At 40.8% G+C, this 8,316-nt stretch overlaps 2 pseudogenes; both read left to right on the forward strand.

Annotated features, from left to right (window-relative positions):
• The first annotated feature begins 302 nt into the window (after positions 1–302).
• On the forward strand, positions 303–4,112 carry LOC139687405 (cell division cycle protein 20 homolog pseudogene; annotated as a pseudogene).
• Positions 4,113–4,420: 308 nt separating this feature from the next.
• Positions 4,421–8,231, forward strand: LOC139687408 (cell division cycle protein 20 homolog pseudogene; annotated as a pseudogene).
• The last annotated feature ends 85 nt before the right edge of the window (positions 8,232–8,316 follow it).

Genomic DNA, 8,316 nt, shown 5'->3' on the forward strand with positions numbered 1-8,316 from the left:
TGTGGATAATACAGCAGTATTGTATAGTTTTGTAAAAGGTCGAGGAGTTGTGTTTAATAATGCCAATGTATTGATGCTTTACATGTCCTTAATAAAAGAATTGTCACGCAATGTGACCTGGAGGTATGTCCCTTCCGAATTGAACCCGGCCGACCGTCCTTCTCGGACCGTCCTACCTCCCTATGCCCGCTCGGCCTCGGATTCGGGGTCCGGGTGGGTATATAGGTGGGACGACGCCTGAGTTGGATCAGTCGATCGAGTTTCGCATAACGGAAGGGGGGTGCCTCCAGATCTCTGACCATTACAAACTCATTGAATATCAAGGAAGAATATCTATCACACTAGATCTGGTGTTACTACTTCGCTTTAAGAGAAGGAATTGGAGTTCACGACATGTCCCATGCTCAGTATTTTAATGAATTGAACAATTTGGTTAAAATGGACGATTCCATGAAAGGTCCCATGCCTAGATGGCAAAGAAAATATCTGGAATCGGCGAATTCGAGCATGAATGTCTCACTCAATTCCACGACAAGCAACAAGTCTCTCTCCGCCAAGACTCCGAACAAAGGTAATGGCTCAGCAGAGGCAATGGCTTCCAAGAAAACTCCATCCAAATCACCAGGTCAAAGGAAAGGCGCCTCCACTCCCGGGTCAGGGAAGAAGCAGAGGACTCCAGTTGGTGGGGATCGCTTCATTCCCAACCGATCAGCCACACATTTCGACTTCGGCCACTTCAAGTTAAACCAGGCAGAAGGAGAAGAAGACTTGGAGTTCCTCAGCCCTTCTGTCAGAGAGAAGCAGCGAATTATGTCCGAGAACCTGATGGGGAATGAAGCTGGGACCAGAATTCTTGCATTCCGTAACAAAGCCCCAGCAGCTCCAGAGGGGCATCAGAACTCAATGAAAGTGGTTTACACTCAGTCTAAGACGCCAGGCTCAGTGAAATCCACAAGATACATACCTCAGACTGCTGAAAAAATTTTAGATGCACCCGACATCATTGATGACTATTACTTGAACCTTGTGGATTGGTCATCTACCAACTTGTTGGCTGTGGCTTTGGGAATGAGTGTGTATTTGTGGGATGCTGAAAGTGGCAACATCAATCACCTCATGGAATTAAATTCTCAGGCAGAATATATTTCATCTCTCTCATGGATACAGGAAGGATGCTATTTGGCTGTTGGAATTAGCAATGGAAGCACACAGCTGTGGGATGTCCCACAAGAGAAACTTCTCAGAACACTCACTGGTCACTCAGGGCGGGTTGGTTCCCTGGCATGGAATTCATACATTCTTACGTCAGGCAGTCGCTCTGGTCATATTCATCAACACGATGTAAGGCAGGCTGAATCACTAGTTGCTGATCTTAATGGCCACTCCCAGGAGGTGTGTGGAATTAAGTGGTCACCAGGAGGGCGGTATCTTGCGTCCGGGGGTAATGACAACATTCTCAATATATGGCCAGCTGCAGGTGGTGGGCAAATTCACTCAGCCACTGAACCTGTCCACACATTCAGTGCCCATCAAGCAGCTGTGAAGGCTCTAGCATGGTGTCCCTGGCAGCCCCAAATACTGGCTAGTGGAGGTGGTACTGCCGATAGATGTATAAAGTTCTGGAATTGTAACCTTGGAACAATGCTGAATTCAGTTGACACAAGGTCTCAGGTTTGCTCTCTATTTATATCTGCTCTCTATCTCTATTCTTTATCTATATTTATTATATTTGAGGTATTGGCACATTTCATGGAAAAATGAGAAAAATTAAAATTTCTAAAAATGAAATAAATGCCTTCTATACACCTCAAACATTCACTCTATAATGGAAGATTGTTGTTTTTCGCAATATTTTTTGAAATTTGGGCTCTTTTACTAACATTAACACTTCCGCTGAGGCATCTTTTATGCTCATTTCTGGTTTTTAATGATTTATTCTGGGTTTTATTTTGTTTATTTGATGAAAATGAACAACAATACACACCTTGGAAACATTTTTGTTTGATTTGTGTCGAGTGAGAATTTCACCTAGAACCCAAAGGGGGGGGTATTGGCACTTTTCATGGAAAAATGAGAAAAATTAAAATTTCTAAAAATGAAATAAATGCCTTCTATACACCTCAAACATTCACTCTATAATGGAAGATTGTTGTTTTTCGCAATATTTTTTGAAATTTGGGCTCTTTTACTAACATTAACACTTGCGATGAGGCATCTTTTATGCTCATTTCTTGTCTTTAATGTATTATTCTGGGTTTTATTTTGTTTATTTGATGAAAATGAACAACAATACACACCATGGAAACATTTTTGTTTGATTTGTGTCGAGTGAGAATTTCACCTAGAACCCAAAGGGGGGGGTATTGGCACTTTTCATGGAAAAATGAGAAAAATTAAAATTTCTAAAAATGAAATAAATTCCTTCTATACACCTCAAACATTCACTATATAATGGAAGATTGTTGTTTTTAGCAATATTTTTTGAAATTTGGCCTCTTTTACTAACATTAACACTTGCGCTGAGACATCTTTTATGCTCATTTCTTGTCTTTAATGATTTATTCTGGGTTTTATTTTGTTTATTTGATGAAAATGAACAACAATACACACCATGGAATCATTTTTGTTTGATTTGTTTCGAGTGAGAATTTCACCTAGAACCCAAAGGGGGGGGTATTGGCACTTTTCATGGAAAAATGTGAAAAATTAAAATTTCTAAAAATGAAATAAATGCCTTCTATACACCTCAAAAATTCACTCTTTAATGGAAGATTGTTGTTTTTCGCAATATTTTTTGAAATTTGGGCTCTTTTACTAACATTAACACTTGCGATGAGGCATCTTTTATGCTCATTTCTTGTCTTTAATGTATTATTCGGGGTTTTATTTTTTTTATTTGATGAAAATGATCAACAATACACACCATGGAAACATTTTTGTTTGATTTGTGTCGTGTGAGAATTTCACCTAGAACCCAAAGGGGGGGGTTTTGGCACTTTTCATGGAAAAATGAGAAAAATTAAAATTTCTAAAAATGAAATAAATGCCTTCTATACACCTCAAACATTCACTCTATAATGGAAGATTGTAGTTTTTCGCAATATTTTTTGAAATTTGGGCTCTTTTACTAACATTAACACTTGCGCTGAGGCATCTTTTATGCTCATTTCTTGTCTTTAATGATTTATTCTGGGTTTTATTTTGTTTATTTGATGAAAATGAACAACAATAAACACCATGGAAACATTTTTGTTTGATTTGTGTCGAGTGAGAATTTCACCTAGAACCCAAAGGGGGGGGGGGCCTTCAGGATCACTCATGGTCAAAATAGATCTTAAAGATGCCTTTTGGCAGATACCTATCGCTCCGGAGCATAGGCACAACTACGGCGTTTATCACAAAGGGGAAACATACGTATGGACGCGTCTCCCCATGGGACACGCGCTCGCCCCAGCCATTATGCAGCGGTGGGCGCGTGCGGTGATAAACGAAGTACATCGCGAGTTCGGGATAGTAATGATCGCGTATTTGGATGACTGGTTGCTGTTGTTTAATAGGGAAACGGAACACCTCGTACCAGACGTGGTACAGTTCCTACGCGATACCCTGCAAATCACCATAAATTTCAAGAAAAGTCGTTTAATCCCAGCAACCAGAATTAAGTACTTAGGCGTAATTATCAATACCGTCGCAATGACCCTGAAACTAACGCGTTACTCTCTAAGACGGATTTTTTACATTAAAGACGTGATTAAACGCATCCGCACCCGCGATATCCCCAAGGCAGCGGGATTTATTTCATGGTGTGTCTATGTCCTTCGTCTACCGTTGTTCCTGATCACTCAGACAGCGCAACGCGACACAACATGGTTGTCCCGTCTATGGGATGACGGAACCTGGCACCAGCCGCGGGAATTTGTAAACTATAAATATATAATGGACGTTTATAGCGATGCCACACCATGGCAAGTGGCATGGACAATACCAATGTTATCGGCAACAGAAGTGTGGGCCTTAGAAGAGGAAGTGCCAATAGTAACCGCCGAAGCCTTGGCAGCTATCATGGCGGCACATCACGCCATAAGTGTGGCAGAGCCGGACACGGCAATTAACATTTTTGTGGATAATACAGCAGTATTGTATAGTTTTGTAAAAGGTCGAGGAGTTGTGTTTAATAATGCCAATGTATTGATGCTTTACATGTCCTTAATAAAAGAATTGTCACGCAATGTGACCTGGAGGTATGTCCCTTCCGAATTGAACCCGGCCGACCGTCCTTCTCGGACCGTCCTACCTCCCTATGCCCGCTCGGCCTCGGATTCGGGGTCCGGGTGGGTATATAGGTGGGACGACGCCTGAGTTGGATCAGTCGATCGAGTTTCGCATAACGGAAGGGGGGTGCCTCCAGATCTCTGACCATTACAAACTCATTGAATATCAAGGAAGAATATCTATCACACTAGATCTGGTGTTACTACTTCGCTTTAAGAGAAGGAATTGGAGTTCACGACATGTCCCATGCTCAGTATTTTAATGAATTGAACAATTTGGTTAAAATGGACGATTCCATGAAAGGTCCCATGCCTAGATGGCAAAGAAAATATCTGGAATCGGCGAATTCGAGCATGAATGTCTCACTCAATTCCACGACAAGCAACAAGTCTCTCTCCGCCAAGACTCCGAACAAAGGTAATGGCTCAGCAGAGGCAATGGCTTCCAAGAAAACTCCATCCAAATCACCAGGTCAAAGGAAAGGCGCCTCCACTCCCGGGTCAGGGAAGAAGCAGAGGACTCCAGTTGGTGGGGATCGCTTCATTCCCAACCGATCAGCCACACATTTCGACTTCGGCCACTTCAAGTTAAACCAGGCAGAAGGAGAAGAAGACTTGGAGTTCCTCAGCCCTTCTGTCAGAGAGAAGCAGCGAATTATGTCCGAGAACCTGATGGGGAATGAAGCTTGGACCAGAATTCTTGCATTCCGTAACAAAGCCCCAGCAGCTCCAGAGGGGCATCAGAACTCAATGAAAGTGGTTTACACTCAGTCTAAGACGCCAGGCTCAGTGAAATCCACAAGATACATACCTCAGACTGCTGAAAAAATTTTAGATGCACCCGACATCATTGATGACTATTACTTGAACCTTGTGGATTGGTCATCTACCAACTTGTTGGCTGTGGCTTTGGGAATGAGTGTGTATTTGTGGGATGCTGAAAGTGGCAACATCAATCACCTCATGGAATTAAATTCTCAGGCAGAATATATTTCATCTCTCTCATGGATACAGGAAGGATGCTATTTGGCTGTTGGAATTAGCAATGGAAGCACACAGCTGTGGGATGTCCCACAAGAGAAACTTCTCAGAACACTCACTGGTCACTCAGGGCGGGTTGGTTCCCTGGCATGGAATTCATACATTCTTACGTCAGGCAGTCGCTCTGGTCATATTCATCAACACGATGTAAGGCAGGCTGAATCACTAGTTGCTGATCTTAATGGCCACTCCCAGGAGGTGTGTGGAATTAAGTGGTCACCAGGAGGGCGGTATCTTGCGTCCGGGGGTAATGACAACATTCTCAATATATGGCCAGCTGCAGGTGGTGGGCAAATTCACTCAGCCACTGAACCTGTCCACACATTCAGTGCCCATCAAGCAGCTGTGAAGGCTCTAGCATGGTGTCCCTGGCAGCCCCAAATACTGGCTAGTGGAGGTGGTACTGCCGATAGATGTATAAAGTTCTGGAATTGTAACCTTGGAACAATGCTGAATTCAGTTGACACAAGGTCTCAGGTTTGCTCTCTATTTATATCTGCTCTCTATCTCTATTCTTTATCTATATTTATTATATTTGAGGTATTGGCACATTTCATGGAAAAATGAGAAAAATTAAAATTTCTAAAAATGAAATAAATGCCTTCTATACACCTCAAACATTCACTCTATAATGGAAGATTGTTGTTTTTCGCAATATTTTTTGAAATTTGGGCTCTTTTACTAACATTAACACTTCCGCTGAGGCATCTTTTATGCTCATTTCTGGTTTTTAATGATTTATTCTGGGTTTTATTTTGTTTATTTGATGAAAATGAACAACAATACACACCTTGGAAACATTTTTGTTTGATTTGTGTCGAGTGAGAATTTCACCTAGAACCCAAAGGGGGGGGTATTGGCACTTTTCATGGAAAAATGAGAAAAATTAAAATTTCTAAAAATGAAATAAATGCCTTCTATACACCTCAAACATTCACTCTATAATGGAAGATTGTTGTTTTTCGCAATATTTTTTGAAATTTGGGCTCTTTTACTAACATTAACACTTGCGATGAGGCATCTTTTATGCTCATTTCTTGTCTTTAATGTATTATTCTGGGTTTTATTTTGTTTATTTGATGAAAATGAACAACAATACACACCATGGAAACATTTTTGTTTGATTTGTGTCGAGTGAGAATTTCACCTAGAACCCAAAGGGGGGGGTATTGGCACTTTTCATGGAAAAATGAGAAAAATTAAAATTTCTAAAAATGAAATAAATTCCTTCTATACACCTCAAACATTCACTATATAATGGAAGATTGTTGTTTTTAGCAATATTTTTTGAAATTTGGCCTCTTTTACTAACATTAACACTTGCGCTGAGACATCTTTTATGCTCATTTCTTGTCTTTAATGATTTATTCTGGGTTTTATTTTGTTTATTTGATGAAAATGAACAACAATACACACCATGGAATCATTTTTGTTTGATTTGTTTCGAGTGAGAATTTCACCTAGAACCCAAAGGGGGGGGTATTGGCACTTTTCATGGAAAAATGTGAAAAATTAAAATTTCTAAAAATGAAATAAATGCCTTCTATACACCTCAAAAATTCACTCTTTAATGGAAGATTGTTGTTTTTCGCAATATTTTTTGAAATTTGGGCTCTTTTACTAACATTAACACTTGCGATGAGGCATCTTTTATGCTCATTTCTTGTCTTTAATGTATTATTCGGGGTTTTATTTTTTTTATTTGATGAAAATGATCAACAATACACACCATGGAAACATTTTTGTTTGATTTGTGTCGTGTGAGAATTTCACCTAGAACCCAAAGGGGGGGGTTTTGGCACTTTTCATGGAAAAATGAGAAAAATTAAAATTTCTAAAAATGAAATAAATGCCTTCTATACACCTCAAACATTCACTCTATAATGGAAGATTGTAGTTTTTCGCAATATTTTTTGAAATTTGGGCTCTTTTACTAACATTAACACTTGCGCTGAGGCATCTTTTATGCTCATTTCTTGTCTTTAATGATTTATTCTGGGTTTTATTTTGTTTATTTGATGAAAATGAACAACAATAAACACCATGGAAACATTTTTGTTTGATTTGTGTCGAGTGAGAATTTCACCTAGAACCCAAAGGGGGGGGGGGGCCTTCAGGATCACTCATGGTCAAAATAGATCTTAAAGATGCCTTTTGGCAGATACCTATCGCTCCGGAGCATAGGCACAACTACGGCGTTTATCACAAAGGGGAAACATACGTATGGACGCGTCTCCCCATGGGACACGCGCTCGCCCCAGCCATTATGCAGCGGTGGGCGCGTGCGGTGATAAACGAAGTACATCGCGAGTTCGGGATAGTAATGATCGCGTATTTGGATGACTGGTTGCTGTTGTTTAATAGGGAAACGGAACACCTCGTACCAGACGTGGTACAGTTCCTACGCGATACCCTGCAAATCACCATAAATTTCAAGAAAAGTCGTTTAATCCCAGCAACCAGAATTAAGTACTTAGGCGTAATTATCAATACCGTCGCAATGACCCTGAAACTAACGCGTTACTCTCTAAGACGGATTTTTTACATTAAAGACGTGATTAAACGCATCCGCACCCGCGATATCCCCAAGGCAGCGGGATTTATTTCATGGTGTGTCTATGTCCTTCGTCTACCGTTGTTCCTGATCACTCAGACAGCGCAACGCGACACAACATGGTTGTCCCGTCTATGGGATGACGGAACCTGGCACCAGCCGCGGGAATTTGTAAACTATAAATATATAATGGACGTTTATAGCGATGCCACACCATGGCAAGTGGCATGGACAATACCAATGTTATCGGCAACAGAAGTGTGGGCCTTAGAAGAGGAAGTGCCAATAGTAACCGCCGAAGCCTTGGCAGCTATCATGGCGGCACATCACGCCATAAGTGTGGCAGAGCCGGACACGGCAATTAACATTTTTGTGGATAATACAGCAGTATTGTATAGTTTTGTAAAAGGTCGAGGAGTTGTGTTTAATAATGCCAATGTATTGATGCTT

The sequence above is a fragment of the Hetaerina americana genome, unplaced genomic scaffold, assembly GCF_022747635.1.
Source record: "Hetaerina americana unplaced genomic scaffold, ioHetAmer1.1.p SCAF_192, whole genome shotgun sequence".
Lineage (NCBI taxonomy): Eukaryota > Metazoa > Arthropoda > Insecta > Odonata > Calopterygidae > Hetaerina > Hetaerina americana.